This window comes from Podarcis bocagei (assembly GCF_964188305.1).
Source record: "Podarcis bocagei genome assembly, chromosome: W".
Lineage (NCBI taxonomy): Eukaryota > Metazoa > Chordata > Lepidosauria > Squamata > Lacertidae > Podarcis > Podarcis bocagei.
Window position 1 is genome coordinate 94,129,396 of NC_138131.1, and position 22,559 is coordinate 94,151,954.

The window sequence follows — 22,559 nt, forward strand, 5'->3', positions numbered from 1 at the left end:
TATAAGGAGTTAGGTTCCCCCCTCTGGGCACTGTAACCCTATATGGTTTGTGGGTGGGTTAAAGCTTGACCGGATGAGGTAACGTGAGACATTGGAATGCAGCCATGCGGCTGGAGAGAACAAAGGATAATAAAATCGGAGGAGAGAGAGGAAGGAGCTTTTTTGCCCTCCGTCCATGGAGACATTTGCCTTTGTGTGTGTTTTTTCTTTGCCTTGCACCCCAAAATGACGGCTGGTTTCCGTCAACTGGTTCCCACAAGTGGTGCCCTCTCTGAGGCAGAATAAAAGGATACGGCTGAGGTTTTTAAAAGGGAAAAAAGAAGCAACTGGAAGCAAACAGTCTGAGGCAGACTAAGAGGATTTTAAAAGAAACTGAGAGGATTTTTGATCCAAGCAGTGGTTATCATCGACTCACTACGTCCGGCAAGGATTGCAAAGCGCTCTACATCTTTAAAAAAGATCCCGGTGAGTTCGATCCCTTCTATTATATTGATTTTTGAAAAATGGGCAGCTCTTTGACTACTCCCCAACAGAAATTTTTAAAAGACTTAAAATTTCTCCTCTCCTCCAACAAACTGGAAGTTCCCGAGGGTGATTTGATACAGCTCATTCTGGCCATTGATGAACATTCTCCCTGGGACTTGGGTGTAATTGCAAATGGGACTTGGGAACTGAAACTTTGGGACAAGATTGGTGAACATTTTCATGAGCTCCCCAGCATCAGTACTCGGATTTTAAATGCATGGTGCAAGGTTCATTACGCTATGGGCTCTTTATCACCAAAAAATATCTCCCTGGCTGCATTGCCATCACAACCTCCAGCTTCTTTAATCCAGTCTGCTGTGTTAGAGTTTGTTCCAATCCTTGCCCTGCCAGCAGCTCCAGAACCCAAGCCTCCAGATTATAGTTCCTCACTAGAGGACCCAATCCTGCAAAAATATCGTGGTCTGGCTGGAAATGACCCTGCTCTTTCAGCAGCAGAACCAGCTACCCCCTTTCAACGTGCAGCCCTTGCCTGTTCCTTATCTCAGGATACCATGGCATTCCCTGTTATTGTGCCCCCTGCTGGTGCTCCAGCAGGAACTCAAGCCCAGCACCAACCTTTTGACTTTAAAATCTTGAAAGAGCTCCAATTGTCAGTCAGGACAAATGGACTGCAAGCACCATTCACACAGGCTCTTTTGGAAGCCACATTAGCCCAGCTGTTGGTTCCAGATGACATCAAGCTTTTGGCACGTACAGTTTTACCTCCATCAGCTGGTGTATTATTTGCTCATGAATGGGAAATCGCCTGTCATGGTTATGCTCCTGCCTTACTGCAACAAGCAAGAGGGAATAATCCTAATATTACCCTCGCAGATGTGATGGATGCTATGATGGGCCGTGGGCCCTTTGCTCAGGCTTCAGTACAAGCCACACTGCTGCAGATTTTATTGAGGGATACTGCTCTTGCTGCTCAACAAGCAATGAGAAAAATCCCAGAACCCACCAGTATTCAATCAAGGTGGGGTTCAATCAGGCAAGAGGCAAGAGAATCATATTCTTCCTTTATGGACAGGCTGATTACAGCAGTGAGTAGACAAATTGAAAATCCTGAAGCCAAACAAATAATTATCAAACAATTGGCCTTTGAATATGCCAAAGAGGATTGTAAGGTTGCGTTAAGACCGATAATACACAATCCTGCCACAGACACAGCAGCCATGCTTCGCATTTGTCAGTCTGGTGATACAGCCACCCACAAGATTCATCTGCTAGCAGCAGCGCTCAATGAAAACCAGCCTGTAGCCACCGATACAACGTTTCCAGCGTGGCGAACCAGGATCACCGATACCTCAGTGTGGGTAGAACGGTGGCCTCCACCAAAAGAAAAATCCGCAGCAATGGCACCATCCTGTTTCTGAACAGCTTATCTCTGAACAATTGACTTTCGGCCACATTGAACCATCTTCATCCCACTGGCTCCAGCAGACAAGGAACAGTTTGCTTTTACATTGCCAGTATATCACGATTCGCAACGTTATCAGTGGATTGTCCTCAAGGCATGCGGAACTCCCCTACACTTTGTCAACATTTTGTGGGTGAAGCATTGAAACCTTTCCACATGCGCCACCTAGAGGTGCTGCACACGAGCTGCACCTGGCCGTATTTGCTACATCGTTGCCAACAGGAATTTTATATGCTCAGGCGGAACAAGAAGAAGACTATCTGCATTATAGAATGGTTACATCTACCACATACCCCACCGAAGAACATTTATTCAGTAATTGAATCCACATCAGACATTGTTATCAAAGGACGTTCACGTGCAAATTGCTTTAGCTGATTTTATAGGTGTCATCATTTTTAACCCTCCAAAGGATGACCGTTTGACATTTCTGACACAGGTCACCTATGTTTGGCTACCCCCTTGTCTCTCACACCTCTCCCCTCTGCACTAACCCTCTTCATGGATAGAACAAGAAGTAGGGGGGTGGTGACATGGGAGGAGGGAGGAAAATGGAAATGTTTATATACCCCTCCACAGTCTTCTGCCCAGTGAGCTGAGCTAGCAGCTGTGATTCTTGCCTTTCAATCCTTTCCTACTCAACCTTTCAATCTTATTGTGGATACTCAGTATGTATATCGCCTTTTTGCTAGTTTACCAATATCTTATATAACTCCTTCCTTGGATTCTGACTTGTTTTCCTTGTTTCTTGGCCTGCAGGCCTTACTTCAGCACAGAGAGTTATCTTATTATGTTGCACATCTTCGCTCCCACACATCACACCCAGGGTATTTAGCAGAGGGCAATGCAAGAGCAGATGTGGCTCTGAGGGACATTTCTACCTTTTCTCTCTTTTCTGACCCTATACTAGGTCATAACACCTTTCACCTTCCTGCGAAAGCATTGGCAAAGCATTTTTCTATTCCTTTGGCCCAAGCAAGGGATATAGTTTCCCAATGTGCTTCTTGTTCTAAATCTCAGCTGGCCATTCCTTTTGATGCTGTCAATCCTAGGGGCACGTCTGCATTGGCGTGTTGGCAGATGGATGTCACACACACACCTGTGTTGGCTCCACTCTCCAAGGTTCACCTCACGGTGGACACCCACTCTGGATTCATATGGGCTACGCCCATGAGGGGGGAAACAGCTCGGCATGTCATTCAGCACACTATCCGCTGTTTCTCAGTCATGGGTAAACCTGCGCGTATCAAAACTGATAATGGTCCAGCATATATTTCTAAAACATTTTCGGAATTTTGTATGTTGTGGAATGTGAAATTAACTCATGGCATACCCTTTAACTCCACAGGTCAAGCTATAGTGGAAAGAGCACACCTGACGTTCAAAACACTATTGCTTAAACAGCTTGGCGGCCGAAGCATACCAACGGCAGATATCCCTTCGGCTGTTCACCAAGTTCTTTTTGTACTTAACCATCTTTTATATCCACATAATAGGACCCATACTCCCGCGGAATTGCATTTTAGGAAGGAGGAGGCACTCCCCCGCCCCTTGGTGGTGTACCGACGCTTGCCTGATCCCGCGTGGCATGGACCTGTTCCGCTGATCACGTGGGGACGAGGGTACGCGGCAGTGGACGTCGAGGACAAGCCTTTGTGGGTTCCAGCTCGATGCGTGCGGCCATGGCGAGTCCCTTCAACTACAGAAGTGCCTTCCTAACCATTTGCCTTGCCATCTTTTGCTGCATCATTATACAAGGATGAGAAGCAGACGACACAATCCAGTTGCAGCCACCATATTTCACCTTATCGGCTGGCAAGCAGCTGTCGCCTGAATCCTACTCTGGCTGGCAGTATCCACGGCTCAGCCACTCTCGAACTATAAGAACAGCATTGTTGAATAAGACTTTTAGGGGAGAAAATTATCATAAGATATGGAGGAATAATATTTTTGTACAAGATATGATTAAGTTTACCAGTTTATTGCATGCTTCTAAATGTTGGTTATGTATGCACATGCCGCCCTTTGCCAGTCATTCAGGCATAATGCTTCATGGCGTGCCTGTCAATGGATCTTTTCAATTTACTGATATTATATCCCCTAAGCAAACTTTTTGGCCTCCAGTACAATTGACCCTCCATGAGCCTGCCCCCATTTGTTTTCAAATTAAAGAGGGGAAAGAATCATGGGGCATATATCCAAACTGTCAATATACATTGAAATTCATGTTTAATAGCTCTTGTTCTCTTACAGGAACATACAGTGACCAATCTCAGTGCTTTAGAAGCGATACCAGTGCATGGCTAAAAACTAGGAAAGAAACCTACCATGCAAATTGGAGTCTGAATTCTTCTATCCCTGGCTTAGCAAATGCCACAGATGAGCAATTTCATATCAGTTCCTTATTTACTGAAGCCTTTAATTGGTCCCAACAGAGTAGTAATATCAGCTATTTACTCCAAAGAGAGTTATGGTTGCTTTGTGGCGAAAAAGCATACAAAGCCATTCCTCGAAACCTCACAGGCACATGTACATTGGGTCTCGTGGTTCCGTTGTTGTATAAGGTTGATAAGTTACCATCTTCTCTTAGACTACGAAATCGTCGGGAGGTAAATTCACCCATAAATCAATATATCGGTACCCAGGTCTCTCGGGCCTTGCTGCCCTCGGTGGGTGCAGCAATGAACTATAGGGACCTCCATCGGCTAGCAAATTGGACTGAAGGATTATTCAATGATACCATAAAAGCTTTGAAGGAACTCAACCAGGAGGTGTCTGCAATGAGAGAAGTGGTTTTACAGAATCGTTATACTTTGAATGTGATTTTAGCTTCAAAAGGAGGAGTTTGTGCGCTTGTTCATTCTCACTGTTGCATGTTTATTCCTGATAATAATGTCAGCATATCTGCGACAATCGACCATATGGAAACCATGGTAGCCCACAATCCGTTTGCCCCCCCTCCTTCCGTTGATCCATGGGCATGGTTATATTCTTGGCTTCCGGATGGAAGTTGGCTTCGACATTTATTGATTTTAGTGATCATTATAGTAGTTATTTGCATTATTTTGTGTTGCTGTATACAATGTATTCCTTCTTTAATTTCTGTATGTACTGCATGGTTCTCCAGTCCGCGGCCCGCTTCCGGTCTCACAAGAGTCGCCTATCGCGCTCGATATAACCGTATTGGTACTGACATATATGACTCTGATTAAATAAAGAAAGAAAGAGGGCATGTGGGAGCCAGGAAGTCATGGAAAAGGCTTGTAGTGCCACCTGGTGCCTTGCTGACCTCGGTGACCAGCACTCTGAGCTTACAATGTATTAGAATGTATTGACCCTATAAGGAGTTAGGTTCTCCCCTCTGGGCACTGTAACCCTATATGGTTTGTGGGTGGGTTAAAGCTTGACCGGATGAGGTAACGTGAGACATTGGAATGCTGCCATGCGGCTGGAGAGAACAAAGGATAATAAAATCGGAGGAGAGAGAGGAAGGAGCTTTTTTGCCCTCCGTCCATGGAGACATTTGCCTTTGTGTGTGTTTTTTCTTTGCCTTGCACCCCAAAATGACGGCTGGTTTCCGTCAACTGGTTCCCACATTTAATATAAACCCGGCCACCTTGCCAAATTCCATCTCCACATTTAAACTCTTTAAAGGATCTTCTATCGTTATTACCAGGTCATCAGCAAAGGCTTTAACTTTATATTCGTTTTGACCTACTGTCACCCCTTTTATTAATTCATTTCGTCTAATTGCACTCAAGAGGACTTCCAGAACCATTATGAATAACAGTGGCGAGAGAGGACAACCCTGTCTTATACCCTTCCATATCTTCACTTCTTCTGTTATTACATTATTCACAATCAATTTAGCTCTTTGCTCTGTATAAATCGCCCTTATTCCATTATAGAAATCGTTCCCCACTTCCATAAATTCTAAATTTTTTAACACAAATTCCCATGATATACAGTGGTGCCTCGCAAGACGAATGCCTCGCAAGACGGAAAACCCGCTAGACGAAAGGGTTTTCCGTTTTGGAGGCGCTTCGCAAAACGAATTTCCCTATGGGCTTCCTTCGCAAGACGAAAGCCCATAGGGAAATCTCCGGGACAGCGGGGAAGCGCAGCGCGTCTTCCCCACTGTCCTCGGACCTCCTCCGAAGGCTGGCGGTGGTGTGGAGACCTCCTCCCGCCGCCAGCCTTTGGAAGGCTGCTCTGAAGCCTGGCGGTGGGGTGGAGAAACCTCCTCCCGCCGCCAGGCTTCGGAAGGATGCTCCGAAGCCTGGCGGCGGGAGGAGGTCTCTCTGCCCCACCGCCAGCCTTCAGAAGGCTGCTCCGAAGCCTGGCGGCGGGAGAAGGTCTCTCCGCCCCACCGCCAGCCTTCAGAAGGCTGCTCCGAAGCCTGGCGGTGGGGCGGAGAGACCTCCTCCCGCCGCCAGGCTTCGGAAGGCTCTCCGAAGGCTGGCGGTGGGGCGGAGAGACCTTCTCCCCGCGCCAGCCTTCGGGTGGCTGTCCTGAAGACTTGCGGTGGGAGGAGGGTTTTCCTTCCCACCGCCAACATTCAGAATGCTGTTCTGAATGTTGGCGGTGGGGAGGAAAAACCCTCCTCCCACCGCAAGCCCCGGGAACAGAGGAGAAGCGCTGCGCCCCTTCCCCTCTGTTCCCGTATCTGTCCTGAAGGCTTGCGGTGGGGAGAAAAGCCCTTCTCCGCACCGCCAGCCTTGAAAGCGGTTTCCATAGGAACGCATTAATTGATTTTCAATGCATTCCTATGGGAAACGGTGCTTCGCAAGACGAAAAACTCGCAAGAAGAAAAAACTTGCGGAATGAATTAATTTCGTCTTGCGAGGCACCACTGTATTATCAAATGCCTTCTCCGCATCTACAAACATTAGTATAGCTTGTTTCTCATTCCTAGCAGACAGATATTACAAAACATTTATTATATTTCTCACATTATGTTTCATCTGCCTGCCTGGAAGAAACCCTGCTTGATCATCGTGAATAAATTCTCTCAATACCTTTTTTAATCTTTTTGCTAATATTCCAGCAAAAATCTTATAGTCTGTGTTTAACAATGAGATCGTGTGTTAAATCAGAATCTTGCTTGGGAATAAGTATGATGAAGGCTTCTTTCCAAGTTTCCAGAATATCTTTTTCCTTCAAAATATTATTCATAACTTCTTTCAGTGGTACCGTCAGGGTGTGCCTCAATTCTTTGTAATAACTGGCTGTAAATCCATCTGGTCCTGGAGCCTTTCCTTTTTTCAATTCTTTTATGACCTCTATTATTTCCTCATTCTCAATTGGGGCATTCAGTCTGTCTTTCTTTTCTGTCGGGATCTTTTGCACCTTTTTTTCTTTTAAATATCTTTCTATTCTCTTCAAATTGTTCTTTTCTCTGTTGCTGTACAAATGATTATAAAAGTCCAAGAATCCTTTTCTAATGCCTTTCGGGTTCTCAATCTCTTCTCCATCCACAATAATTTTGTTGATTATGTTTTGTTCCTTTCTTTTCTTAATTTGCCACGCGAGCCATTTACCTGACTTATTGGCATTGTCCATAAAATATTCCATCAACTTCTTTTGCGCCTCTTGTATGATTTTTTGATCACCCAAGAGGTAATCGTTAATTCTCCATCTAAATGATCTTTCTTCATAACCTTTAATTTCCAATTTTATTGGACTGTGGTCTGAAATTACTCTTGGCTGAATTTCAATTTGCCGAATTCTTGGAGTTAGTTCATTCGAGACCCAAATTTGATCTATTCTTGACATTGACTGATTTGGTTCCGAATAAAATGTAAACTGTTTCTCCAGTGGATGTCTAAGTCTCCAAACATCAATTAGATTACAGTTTTTCGTCATTGAAAAGAAAGTCTTGGGTAGTTTTCCTTCTTTGCTAACCTGAAATTGTTCTTAACCTGAACTTTAGCTAATGGGGCCTCCTGCTACCATTGAGCCGCCAGAGCACGATTTCTGTTCTCATCCTGAAGCAAAGTTCTTAACCTGAAGCACGATTTCTGGGTTAGCGGAGTGTATAACCTGAAGTCTATGTAAAACGAGGTACCACTGTATATATTTAAAAATTGCATCCAATTTTGACAGTGTTATTACAAACCACTTCATTCAGCCCTGCAACATCTTGCGAAGCAGCGATATACTAATATGCATCTGTTATTATGTGACATTGGTCAAGGCTTTCTGGGAAATAATATATGATGAATTTAAAGAAAATGTTTGAAAATACATTTGTCAAAAAAGCCAGAAGCCTTCTCACTAGGTATAAGACTTCTTATGTCTGCAACGACGGCAGCAAGAATGCAACTAGCCCAATGGGGCTTAAATTGGATTGTTATGAATGAAAAAAATTAGTAAAAAAATATTTCAAAAGAGAATGCTACTTGCCCAATTAATGGGGCTTAGATCAGGTTATTCATGAAAGAAATGATAAAAAAATATTTAAAAGAAGAGAGAATGCTACTAGCCCAATTAATGTGGCTTATATTTGATTGTTATTAATAAAAAAATTAATAAAAAATAATTTAAAAAGAGAATGTCACTAGCCCAATTAATGGGGCTCATATGGGATTGTTATTAATGAAAAAATTAATGAAAAAATAATTTACAAAGAGAATGCCACTTGCCCAATTAATAGGGCTTAAATCAGATTGCTATGAATGAAAATAATAAATTCTTTAAAAGAAGAAGAGAGAACGCTACTAACCCAATTAATGGGGCTTCTAATGGATTGTGATTAATGAAAAATTAATAAAACATTATTTAACAGAAGAAGAGAGAACGCTACTAGCCCAATTAATGGGGCTTATATTGGATTGTTATCATTATCATTATTTTTCCAGGCCTTCCCATCTAGAGCCCAGAAACTCTGTAACAGTTACCTTCTCAAAGTGATGAATCGCCAGCCAGATTTCCCCTTGCGCATTGAACACACAGCCGAGGTTACTCCATGCCACAGCAAAGTTGGGTTGGGTCTCGATGGCTTTCAGGTAGCAGGCCTTGGGAGGGTCGAGAGGTAGGTAGGTACAGGGGGAAGGGGGTATTTGCACAAAAGAAAAGCAAGAGAAAAGTCCCAGTTAGCAGAGGCTTGACAACCATATGTCAGGAGTGCTCTGATGGTGTTTCCTGCTTGGCAGAGGGTTGGACTCGATGGCCCTTGTGGTCTATTCCAGCTGTATGATTCTATGATTCTACTTTAAATTTAACCATTACAGGTGGGGTTTTTTAAAAAAATTAATCCTGCTAATGTATTAACCTGTGTGCACTGCTTTTGTCAATATGCAGTAAACGTTTCCCATTCTTTTTTATATTAAAACTGGAGGCATTTTTTCAGCTGCAATGGGCCTCCGGTGTCCTGTTAGTACCATTAGTTGGTACCATTTCTCGTACAGTTGATATTCCTTGCATAGATAGATTAGATCAGTGTTTCCCAACCGGTGTTCCGCGGCACACTAGTGTGCCGCGAGAGATTGCCTGGTGTGCCGTGGGAGGGAGGCGGGCGAGTCGGGCGGCGAGAGGCGGGGCGGCGGCGGCGAGGATCCGCGTCGAGCCGGGGGCGGCTCCGCGGTGGTGGTGCCGAGGTTTCTCTCTCCATTCTCCCCTCACACACACACATAGGAAATAACACAGGATCAGCTGACAGGACCCGGCCAATGGGGCGGCGGTGGGGCAGCGCGCGCAAAAGGGAGGAGCGCGAGACAGCGGACAAGGAGGTGGCCGGCATGTCCGGGCAGCAGCAGCAACAGCAGCAGCAACTCCCGGCGACTGCTCCTCAAGCCCCGGGCAACCCTACTCCCTCACCGGCCTCGGCCGCCCTCCTGCTCCACCGCCGCCGCCTCCCCCGCCGCCGCCGGCTACCTCGGCCCCGCCGCCGCTCCCTCCTCCGCCCGCTATCGCCGCCACCACCACAACAGCCGCCGCCGCCTCAGCTGGGCCCATGCCTGCCGGGAGTGGCGGCGGCAGCAGCAGCAGCAGCAGCGCCCCGGCGCCCTTCCCTCACGGCGGCGACCCGGCCCTGCAGTGGCATAGCGTGGGGGGTGCAGGGGGGGCCGGCCGCACTGGGCGCAACATCTGCGGGGGGCGCACTCGCAGCTCTCTGCCCCTCCCGAGGTACTATTTCTGGGTTAGCGGAGTCTGTAACCTGAAGCGTATGTAACCCGAGGTACCACTGTACTTCCAAGTCAGCGTGCAAGGGATTGCAGGACCGGCGGACTTGGCGGTGGGGGTGGTTGCTGGAGCCTTGTCTGTCCTTTCAGCCCCGCACCCACCGCAGACCCCTTCCTATGCCACTGGTAGCTAGGCGAGGCGGGGGGCACTGGGCGCCACACCTCGGTGCCTGCAGCGTGCCTGAGCCATGCGTCTGCGGGCGAACTGCCCGCAAGCTCCGCTCTGGCCTCTGCCCACCGCCTCAGCCTCCCTACAGCTGAGGGGGAGGCTGCAGCGAGGCTCCACGCAGCGCGCCCTGCCATGGCTCGCCCCCATGGCACTCGCCCCTGGCTGCAGGACGCGCGCGCCGCCCCGGGCCCCTGAGCGGCTAGCTGCGCCGCTGCGCTGAGCGCAAGGAATACGTCCTCTCCGAGTTCGGCGTCCTCTTCGTGGGCAGCGCGAACCGCATCTCCAGCTTCGGGTGGAACTTTGGCCAGGTAGGGGGAAGCCTTTGGGCGGGGGGGGGCTGGAGACCGGGGTGGGGAGGGGTTAGGAGAGACGCTACCGGCCCCGTCCAGAAATGCCCAGAGCAACTGGAGCTCAGCTACACGCACACATGCGCCCTCCAAATCCCGTTTCCCACCCCTTTCTCAAAAGAAGAGAGAAAAAATGGGTCCTGGGTGTGAAACCAAAGGACCTTTCCAGCTCCTCCTCAATTCCAGGTGTGGATGGCAATGCCTCGTGTCTCCTCCCCCGCGACCAGAGCACACTTCCTAGGCTGGTTGGACGGTCCCTGGGGGTCTTCGGGTTGCCACATTTTGAAGAGCAAAAAACAGGACACATTTGTTGACTTCTGCTTTTAGCTATGGATCAGTGGCCTAGCGTGGGGGGTGCAGGGGGGGCCGGCCACACCGGGCGCAACATCTGGGGGTTAGTGTTAGGGGGCGCAAATCCACGGGTTAGGGGGCGCAAATTACTTGCATTGTCCCGGGTGCTGACAACCCACGCTACGCCACTGCGGCCCTGAACGAGCAGGAGAAGGAGCTCAAGTGACGCTGCGCGCTGACGTCACGGGGCTGTAATGGTGGTGTGCCTCGAGATTTTTTTCATCAAACAAGTGTGCCTTTGCCCAAAAAAGGTTGGGAAACACTGGATTAGATAGATGATAGATAGTTAGATTAGATTAGATTAGATTAGATAGATAGATTAGGTAGGTAGATTAGATAGATACATATATAAGAAAGGTTGGTAGATGGATAGATAGATTAGTTAGATTGATTGATTGAGTAGGTAGATAGATTCAGGCATGGCCAAACCTGGCCCTCCAGCTGTTTTGGGACTACAACTCACATTGTCCCTGACCACTGGTCCTGTTAGGTAGGGATGATGGGGGTTGGAGGGCCAAGTTGGGCCACACCTGGATTAGATGGTAGGTAGGTAGATAGATTTGATAGATAGGGTAGGTAGATAGATAGATAGATAGATAGATAGATAAGATAGGTAGGCAAGTAGATAGATAATAAGATAAAGTCGGTAGATCGATAAGGTAGGAAGGTAGGTAGGAGGCAGCCTAGGTCAAAGTTGACCCACTTATTTAAAAGTAACCATGCTGTTATACAGTGGTACCTCTGGATGCGAACGGGATCCGTTCCGGGGCCCCGTTCGCATCCTGAAGCGAACATGCTCGGGTCACAATTTGCTGCTTCCGTAGATGCGTGTGGCATCATTTTGAGTGTCTGCACGTGCGCAAGCTGCAGAACCCGGAAGTAACGCGCTCTGTTACTTCTAGGTCGCCACGGAGCACAACCCGAAAATGCTTAACCCGCAGCTACTTCAACCTGAGGTATGACTTTATTAGTAACAAAAATCTATTATCTTAAATATTTTCAGGCGGTGACCCTGGACCCCAACTTCCTGGATGCTTACATTAATCTGGGGAACGTCTTGAAGGAGGCGCGTATATTTGACAGGTAAGCAAATAGGCATAGAGCTTATATTCTCTTTTTTATATAAATGTTTTTTATTGGTTTTGCGTATAATCACATTACGTCTTATACACATTACGTCTTATATTCTCAGTTTAGTGGTTGCACCCATACCCAAACTAACTCCCATTGTTGCCTAGAGGGTTGATTTTATTTAAAGCAAATTGATTTAAATCCCAAATCCATAAGACTTGATTTAAATCCCCCTTTTACCGGAAGGTTCAGCCTTGCTGGCATCCTCTTAATATTGACAAACGGAGGCAGGTTTCCTTTTTGGAATCCTAACTTCAGAGTCTTTTCTACAGTTATATCAAAATGATTTGGTTCTGCTATATACAGCCCGATTGTGACGAAATGATGGTGAGTTTTAATAAGTGAACACTTTTTATTTGAACAACTTTTCTGCTGCACTTGATTGGAAGGAGAAAAGAAACATTTCCTTCATAACAATTTAAGCAATTTATTTCACTTAAACAGTAACATGGTAGCATATGTATCCATGTTGCTTAACTGATGTGCTGAAACATTTTTCCCCAAGAAAAACTTGGACTGAGTTTTCGCACACATGAAAAACTTAAAACAAATAATTCTTCCCCGAATTATTTATTTATTTATTTATTTCTACCCCGCTCTCACTGGCCAGGGCCGGGCTCAGGGCGGCTAACACCAAATATAAATTACAATAAAATAGAATAGAAAAAAACCCCAGTTAATTAAAATACAGCTTAAAATGCAGCCTCATCAAGACTACAAAGGGAGGAAACATCAGCTATTCACCCAAGCCAGCTATCCATGCTGGTGCTACATGGGCCAGCAAAAAAAGCCACGGGAAAATTTATATACCAAATCCCATATAGGGTGTCAGAGTGAGTCTAAGCATAGAGCGAGTTAAAATAATCAAGCCTGGAGGTGACCATCGCATGGATCACTGGCCAGATCAGGGCGAGAAAGGTAAGGAACCAATTCCTTAATACGGCGGAGGTGGAAAAATGCCACCTTTGCTGTGGCTGCAACCTGTGCCTCCATGGAAAGAGAGGCATCGAAGGTTACACCCAAGCTCTTGACAGAAGGCTCTGGCACTAATTGCGCCCCCACAAGAGATGGGAGTTGGCCCCCCAACCCCATGTTGTCCTGACCCAGCCAGAGGACCTCTGTCTTCGAAGGATTTAACTTCAACTGGCTCCCACGCAGCCACCCAGCCACGGCTTCCAAGCATCTGGTCAGTGTGTCTGGGGCCGAGTCCATTGACAGATAAAGTTGGGTGTCATCAGCATATTGACGACAACTCAGCCCTAAACTCCGGACAATCTGGGCAAGGGGGCGCATAAAGATATTGAAAAGCATCTGGGAAAGGATTGTGCCCTGCGGCACTCCACACAACAAGGAGTGCCGCAGCGACAACTCCCTCCCTAGCGCCACCCTCTGTCCCCGACCTGAGATAAAGGAGCACAGCCATTGTCTGACTGTGCCCTGAATCCCCACGTTGGCAAGGCGGTGGTCCAAAAGTTTGTGATCGACCATGTCGAAGGCCGCTAACAAATCTAAAAGAATCAGCAGTCCCGGCCCGCCTCGATCCTCTTAATCGTCCTCCCAAAGCATTTTATTTTTTAAAAAACAGATTTTTATCCACCCTGGTGACAATGAAACTGAACCAGTCCTTGATCTCATTTCAGAGCCGTTGCAGCCTACCTACGGGCCCTGAGCCTGAGTCCCAACCACGCTGTTGTCCACGGCAACCTGGCATGTGTGTATTACGAACAGGGGCTGATCGATCTGGCAATCGATACCTACAAGAGGGCCATTGAGCTCCAGCCCCACTTCCCTGACGCCTACTGCAACCTGGCCAACGCGCTGAAAGAGAAAGGCAGCGTAAGAAACTGGTCCCTTTTGCCTTGGGGTGGGGGGAACATCTATATAAAAGATGTTTTATAGATGGTACTTAACACCTGCCAAAATAGCTAAAATGTATAAAACAAAAAAACTGTGCTGGAGGTGCAGTAAAGAAGAAGGGACACTTATACATTTCTGGTGGGCCTGTGAAAAAAAAATACAGAAACTTTCCTATTAGGCAGTGGTGTCCAAACTTTTTTCAAAGAGGGCCAGATTTGATGAAGTGAAGGGCCATAAGGGCCGACCAAAGTTGTTTACTTTTTTTAAGGATTGAAGTTGTTGAGCTCTTTTCTTAGGGTTTAAATTGTTGAACTTTTTTTAGGATTGAAGTTGTTTAGCTTTTTCTTAGGCTTTTACCCCATGCTGAATTGGCCAGATTAACAGAGACAATTAGGGCACAACCCAGACAAGAATTCCAAAAGGAATGGGGAAAATGCAGAGAATACTTTACCAAACAGTGCCCCAAAATATACACTTGGACTTGTTTCAATTAATTTCTACAGGAGACTTTGTGGTTTAAGTCATAATTAGGAAAAATTGTAATAATCCCATACAAAAGAAATAGTATACAAGAGGTAAATAAGGCGGCCATTTAACAGAATAAAGTCTTTTATTTTTATGTTATGTTTTCTTTGTGTAAGGGGATAGGAGTTTAATTTTGATAATTAGTCAATGGTGGTGGGTCTGTTTGTATGTATGAGTTGTTGTGGACTATGTTATAAATAAAATAAAAATTAAAAAAAGAAAATGAAACCGGTCCCTTTTGCTTTCTGTATGTCAGAGGGTTTGCTGAAAAAAGCCTTCCGGATGATGGTGACCTCGAAATTGGGCTCTTTGGGGGGGGGGATTTGGGGTACAGAACCTAGAAGAAGTCCTCTTTTATTTTTTCCTTTGTCATATCGTCACATACAACTTTGCTCATACCAAGCGTCGACTCCCCTCCCCCTTCCCCCGCTCCCACTCCCTGGCTTTCTTAAGCAGTCACGATCCTCTTAGCATTTCTATATCACCCTTTAAAAATTGTCCAGTAGCACCTGATGATGATGATAATAATAATAATAATAATAATAATAATAATAATAATAATAATAATAATAATAATAATAATAAAATTTATACCCCGCCTATCTGGCTGGGTTTCCCCAGCCACTCTTGGCGACAAAATATTAAAATACAATAGTCCGTCAAACATTAAAAGCTTCCCTAAACAGGGCTTGCTAAACTTGGCTTCTTCTTGGTATAATTTTTTGTATGCAGGTCCAATTCTTCAGATACAAAAGCTTCTACCAAGACCAAACTGAGTTGGTCTGCAATGTGCTACTGGACAATTTATATATTTTTTATATATTTCAACTGCGTTAGACCACCACAGCTGCCTACCTGAACATATATCGCCCTATTTACCTTCTTACTCTACTTAAAACAATTTACTTTAGCATTTGTAAATCACTTTCAAAAATTAGCCTCTGGTTTTTTTAATAACAGTATATTTAAAGATCTTTTTCAATTCTTTGTAAATCATATCCCAATAGACTTTGACTTTAGTGCACATCCACCACCTATGGACGAAATTCCCTTCCTTCTCCTTGCATTTCTAGCGTGCCTTATCTTGAGTTATATATATTTTAGCAAGTTTAGTCGGCGTCAAATACCACCTATACGTCACCTTCATTAAATTTTTAATTAGTGCTGTACATTCAATAAATTGTTTTTGCCCATAATCTTTCCCACTTATCTAATTCAATGTTATGACCAAAATCTTGAGCCCATTTAATCATAACCGACTTAACTTCTTCATCCTTTGTATGCCATTCTTATACGTTTTTGGCAATGATTTTCTTTTACTATCTAGCAACTCTGTCTCTTAATTTTGATTTAGTATGACCAAAACCATTTCCCTTACTGTCTTCCTTAAATACATCTTGCAAAAGACGGTAAGTGTGCGGGAAAGAGAGTTTGAATCGGATTAGTCTGCTCTTGTATTTATGTTCCCCTAAACCAAGCATGTCCAAAGTCCACTTTGGGGGCCTTCCACCCATCTCTCCTAGATCTCAAAATGCATTGGTTTTGTCATATTTCCTGCTATCCTGCCAAAGAATTTAAATTTTCCCAATGTTCTTTTAGACCAGGCATGTCCAAAGTCCAGTTCAGGGGCCTAATCTGGCCCTCTGGTCGATTTAATCCGGCCCTCGTGGCGGTTTATTTACTAGGGCAAAACTTCCCCCCAAAAAGCTCAAGAACTTTAATCCTAAAAAAAGGTCAGCACCTCTGGGGTCAAATCCTTAAAAAAGGCTCAACAATTGTGGGGTTTTACTGTTAATATGCTTCTTCTTAATTGCATTTCACTATTAATATACTTCTTAATTGTATTTCAGTTCAACAATGACTTTGATAAAATACATCTTTTGTGACGTGCAGAAGGCTTGAGTTACCTATGAGGTGCAACAGTTACCATATAGCATATATTCAATATAAAAAACAGCAACAATTGGTTGTTGACAAAGGACAGCTGGCATATATATATAAAAGATATTAACTGATATGCATGCCATTCCAGATATAGCTATATAATCTCTACTGTTGGTAAGAGAAGAACTTTGGAGCAGGCATTTTCAAAAAAAGAGTTTTTTATGAACCGCTCTAATACCAAGTTACCGTCAGGAGCTGAGGGGCCGTATCAAACCTCAATCCAGCCATCACATCACAGAGCAGCCTTTTGGGCTCCTGTGAAAGACATACTAATATTCGTGTAAAAACTCTGTTTTGTGTTTCGAAGGTTGCCGAAGCCGAGGAATGCTACAATACAGCTCTCCGTTTATGTCCGACTCACGCGGATTCTCTTAATAACCTGGCGAACATCAAGCGAGAACAAGGGAATATCGAGGAGGCTGTCCGCCTCTACCGGAAAGCTCTTGAGGTACGTGCGTGGAGAATTACAACAATTAAATTGACATATAAGGGTTAGGCATGCGTACCCTGGACTCCTAGTCTGGGTCTTTTTAAAAATCGCCGATCAAATTTTTCTTGATCAATAACGGAAATAATGGTGAAGAAGTGAAAGTGAAGTAGCATTTTGAGGCTCGACAAAGCATGGTCCGATAAGTCCCTTTTGGAAGGAAGAGGGTCTGTCCCCCTTTTTATATTCCTAGGCCTCCTGGAATGACCAAAAATCTGCTTTTTCATCAGAAGAACAATGCAAGGTGTTAAGGAACGGTACAGAAATTGAAATAAAAGCTGGGCACATGCTGTTCTCTGTGTCGGCTGAGCTTGATCCCCTGACAGTCTTATTTTCTAACAGTATTTCCTATGCGTACGAAAAAGGCAGTTCATAGGCCCATTATTATTATTATTATTATTATTATTATTATTATTATTATTATTATTATTATTACCACAAATCATTCCAAACGGTGATTTATTTTGCAGCCAGCCCCTGCCACATTTGAGCATCAAAGAGGGGCTCTTTAAAATATGGCATTGGTCATTTGACAGTCTGATCTCCCAACAGTATTTCCAATGCATGCTAAAAAGGCAGTCCATAGGTTCCTCCTCCTCCTTAATTTTTGCAAGTCAATCCAAATGAGGATTTATTTCACGCCCACAACCTTTGAGCCTCAAAGAGCAGCCTCCGTCTCTTTAGAATGCTTCTCAGGGAAACTAAGAGTGAGCTTCTTCCCCGCAGGTCTTCCCGGAGTTTGCAGCTGCGCATTCAAATTTAGCCAGTGTTTTGCAACAGCAGGGGAAGCTCCAGGAGGCCCTCATGCACTACAAGGAGGCCATCAGGTGAGCTTCCAAAGCCATGGGGAAAATAGATTGAAAGAGCTCCTCCTTACTGTATTTTAATCTTTTGCTGGAAGCCGCCCAGAGTGGCTGGGTATAAATAATAAATTATTGTTGCTGTTGTTAATAATTATTATTACTCCTCATGCGCTGGTCTGGTGCCTGTGGGAAAGCTCTCCTCTTGTGGATAAAGCACTTTCTCTTTTTCTTTTAGGTTTTTTTATTTTTTATTTTTATTTTTATTTTATTTTTTGTCCCTTGAAGGACAGCCAAATTTAAATAACAATTCGACACACAGCTGCGAGGCATTTGCGAGCTTTTTTGCGGAGAAGGTCCTGTTGCTCCGCCATGACCTCCCTGCCAATTTGGATACAATAAAGGAACTGGAGGCCCCTCGACTGTCCTCGGGTCCAGTATTGGACCACTTTGACCGGATATCCCTAGCCGATGTGGACAGACTCCTCCGAGCTGGAAAGCCCACCACCTGTCCTCTTGACCCGTGCCCGTCCTGGCTGATTAGAGCGTGCCCAGACGAGGTGCGGGCCCCCCTGGGGGATATCATCAATTTGTCCCTTGGCACTGGGATATTCCCAGGGGAACTGAAGGAGGCAGTGGTGTGTCTGCTCTTAAAGAAAACATCATTAGATCCTTTAGATCTATCCAATTACCGCCCGGTTTCGAATCTTCCATTCCTGGGTAAGGTGATTGAGAGAGCGGTTGCTGAACAGCTTGGTAGGTTTCTGGATGAAACATCTGCTCTCGATCCATTCCAGTCCGGCTTCCGCGCTGGTCATGGGACCGAGACGGCTCTGGTCGCCCTAACAGATGATCTCCGCAGGCAGCTGGATCGAGGCGGGTCGGGGCTGCTGATTCTTCTAGACCTGTCAGCAGCCTTCGACATGGTCGATCACGAACTTCTGGACCACCGCCTTGCCGACGTGGGGATCCAGGGCACAGTCCTTCAATGGCTGCGCTCGTTTCTCTCCGGTCGGGGACAGAGGGTGGCGCTTGGGGGGGGAATTGTCATCGCGCCACTCCTTGGTGTGTGGAGTGCCTCAGAGTGCGATACTCTCCCCGATGCTTTTTAACATCTTTATGCGCCCCCTCGCCCAGCTTGTCCGGAGTTTTTGGCTGGGTTGCCATCAGTATGCCGATGACACCCAACTCTATCTGTTGATGGATGGCCATCCTTACTCGGCCCCAGATACACTGACCAGATGTCTGGAAGCTGTGGCTGGATGGTTACGTGGGAGCCGGTTGAAGTTAAATCCTTCGAAGACAGAGGTCCTCTGGCTGGGACGGAGCGATATGGGATTGAGGGGGCAACTCCCATCTCTTGCATGGGTGCAATTAGTGCCAGCATCGTCCGTTAAGAGTTTGGGTGTAATCTTCGACACCTCCCTTTCCATGGAGGCGCAGATTACAGCTATAACAAAGGCGGCATTTTTTCATCTCCGCCAAGCTAAGCAGTTGGCTCCTTATCTCTCTCACCCTGACCTAGCCACTGTGATCCACGCGACGGTCACCTCCAGACTGGATTATTGTAACTCGCTCTACGTGGGGCTGCCCTTGAGACTGACCCAGAAACTCCAGCGGGTGCAGAATGCTGCGGCGAGACTCCTTACGGGGTCTTTGCTGCGAGATCATATCCATCCGGTGCTGTACCAGCTGCACTGGCTCCCGGTGGAGTACAGGATCAGGTTTAAGGTGCTGGTTTTAACCTTTAAAGCCCTATACGGCCTAGGACCCTCGTACCTATGGGACTGCCTCTCCTGGTATGTCCCACAGAGAAATTTACGGTCTGCAAATAAAAACACCCTAAAGATCCCAGGTCACAGAGAGGTTAGGTTGGCCTCAACTAGAGCCAGGGCCTTCTCGGCTGCGGCTCCAATCTGGTGGAACGCTCTGTCACAAGAGACTAGGGCCCTGTGGGACCTGACATCCTTCCGTAGGGCCTGCAAGACAGAGCTGTTCCACCAGGCCTTTGGTCAGGGCGCAGACTGACTCCCTCCTCTGGCAACCTGCACAGAATTTTGCTTGATGGTTGCCATTAATTTGATTTTAATTTGATTTAATTAATTTTATAATGAATGTTTTAAAATGTTGGACTATTTTGATTGTTGTTAGCCGCCCTGAGCCCGGCTTCGGCTGGGGAGGGCAGGATATAAATAATTTTATTATTATTATTATTATTATTATTATTATTATTATTATTATTATTATTATTCAGTTTTTTTATTTTATCATTTTATTTCCATACACTCCAAACATTTTCAATATATACAATACTGGGATTATACAAACCCCTTGGACTCTCCCCCACCCCCACCCCCCGTTTCCATATTTTGCCATCTTTTCTTGCATGTAATTACAATGATTCGTTCTATTCCATTTCCTTATTTGCTACTTTGGCTTCATCAATGTTATATCAATCCTGCCTGTGGAAAACCATCTAATTCGATTTTAATTTGATCCCGATTTGTTTTTAGGAGGTAATTTAATTATTGTTTGATTTTATACTAATGTTATATATTTGATGTTAGCTGCCCTAAGACCGGTTTCGGCCAGGGAGGGCAGGATACAATTATTATTATTATTATTATTATTATTATTATTATTATTATTATTATTATTATTATTATTATTATTATTATTTCTAAATATGTATCTTTAAGGTATTCAATAAATTTTTCCCATTCTTGTTTAATTTTTTTATATATATAAATAGTTTTTATTAAGTTTTAGCATTTTATATTCAACACAAACATCATTCTTGCAGACAGCATAGATGAATCCCAATCTCCCCCAGCTTCCCTCTTCTGGTTTTTTAAATATTTACTTCTCCTGCCTATCTCATTCTCCCTTAATTTTGCCATCTTTGAACTAACGATGGTTATATCCTTAAGGTTTTTGCACCATGCTTTTTCACATTTCATCTTCATTATTTTCCCCATTTTGTCCTTTTAACTTTTTTCTTTGCTTAAATTTCCTATCATCTTGATGTCTGATCTTCACAGTCATTTTGATAATCCACTCTTCTTTTGTTGGGACCTTCTCTTCCTTCCACATCCGGGCTAAGAACATTCTGGCATAAATAGAATACACTGTCTTTTTAGGTCTCTTGGTATTTCTTCACCCGTTAAACCTATTAGAAAGGCTTCTGGTTTTTACACAAATGTTCTCTCCCCCCCCCCCAGTTAATTATACAGTGGTACCTTGGTTCTCAAACTGAATGTGTTCCAAAACCAAGGTGCACTTTCCCATAGAAAGTCATGCAAAACTCTATCTAGTGAACAATAGTGAACAATGTGGTGACAGAAGAGCTTCAGATTGAAAAAGGTACACGTCAGGGGTGCCCCCTGTCCCCTTTATTGTTTATCTCAGTCCTGGAGGTTTTGCTGAACATGATAAGGAAGGATCGGCAGGTACAAGGAATACGGGTCGGAGTGAAACAATATAAACTGAAAGCATTTGCAGATGACTTGGTTTTAACATTACAGGAGCCAGAATCTAGTACAAAAAGAGTTCTGGAACTGATACAGAAATTTGGTCGGGTGGCGGGTTTCAAGTTGAACAAACAAAAAACTAAGGTGTTAGGGAAAAATTTGACAGCTACTGAAACAGAAGGGTTTCAGAAGGAAACAGAACTAAATATTGTTAAAAAAGTGAAATACCTGGGGGTCAATCTCTCCTCCAAGAACCTGAATTTATTTAAAGATAATTATGAGAAATGTTGGTCAGAAGTTAAAAAGGATCTAGAAATTTGGTCAAGACTGAAGTTGTCCTTGTTAGGCCGAATTGCAGCTATAAAAATGAACGTTTTGCCAAAGATGTTGTTTTTGTTTCAGGCCTTGCAGATTGTGGACAGAGTGGAATGTTTTGGAAAGTGGCAGAAGGATATCTCTAAATTTGTCTGGCAGGGCAAAAAGCCCCGAATAAAGTTTAAAATACTAACTGATGCAAAGGAAAGAGGGGGATTTGCCCTGCCGGACTTAAGGATATATTACGAAGCTGCAGCCTTCTGCTGGATGAAAGATTGGATCTTGTTGGAAAACACTGATGTCCTAGATCTGGAAGGCTTTAATAACTCGTTAGGTTGGCATGCGTATTTGTGGTATGACAAGGCAAAAACATATGGAATGTTTAAAAACCATATTGTCAGGAAAGCAATATTTATGGTCTGGAAAAAATACAAAGACTTACTAGAAAGCAAAACTCCGAGGTGGGTATCACCAATAGAGGCCAAGGCTCGGAAAAAACCCAATATGGAGGCCGGTTGGCCGAAATATTGGGAAATAATAGAAAACATTGGAGATAATTGGAGGTTGCAGAGCTTTGAAAGGTTAAAGGGTAAAGTGCAAGATTGGTTTCATTATGCCCAAATTAATGAGGTTTTTAAGCTAGATAAAAAAACAGGATTCCAGGTGGAAAAAATCGAAACTTGAGACAGAATTGTTAGAACCAAAGACCAAGCTATTATCGAGAATGTATAACTTGCTGCTTAAATGGAACACTCAGGATGAGACAGTTAAATCAGCCATGATAAAATGGGCCCAGGACATTGGTTATAACATCATGTCTGAGGACTGGGAAAGGTTATGGACCACCGGTATGAAGTTTACGGCATGTAATGCCTTGAAAGAAAACATTATGAAAATGGTATACAGGTGGTACATGACCCCAGTCAAGCTTGCTAAGATCTACCACTTGTCCGATAATAAATGCTGGAAATGTAAGGAGGCTGAAGGGACATTCTTTCACCTCTGGTGGACCTGTCCAAGAGTGAAGGCCTT

The 22,559-nt window shown here is 44.7% G+C and overlaps 2 long non-coding RNA genes across 2 annotated transcripts in view; both read left to right on the forward strand.

The window, feature by feature from the left end:
• LOC308578264 overlaps positions 1 to 22,559 on the forward strand; it is a 180,835-nt gene that overhangs the window by 150,004 nt on the left and 8,272 nt on the right. The window lies entirely within an intron of this gene.
• Positions 12,000 to 17,769, forward strand: LOC308578336. Its single transcript, XR_014003885.1, has 4 exons — positions 12,000 to 12,081; positions 13,770 to 13,965; positions 16,763 to 16,903; positions 17,669 to 17,769. It is a non-coding gene; the product is annotated as an uncharacterized lncRNA (long non-coding RNA).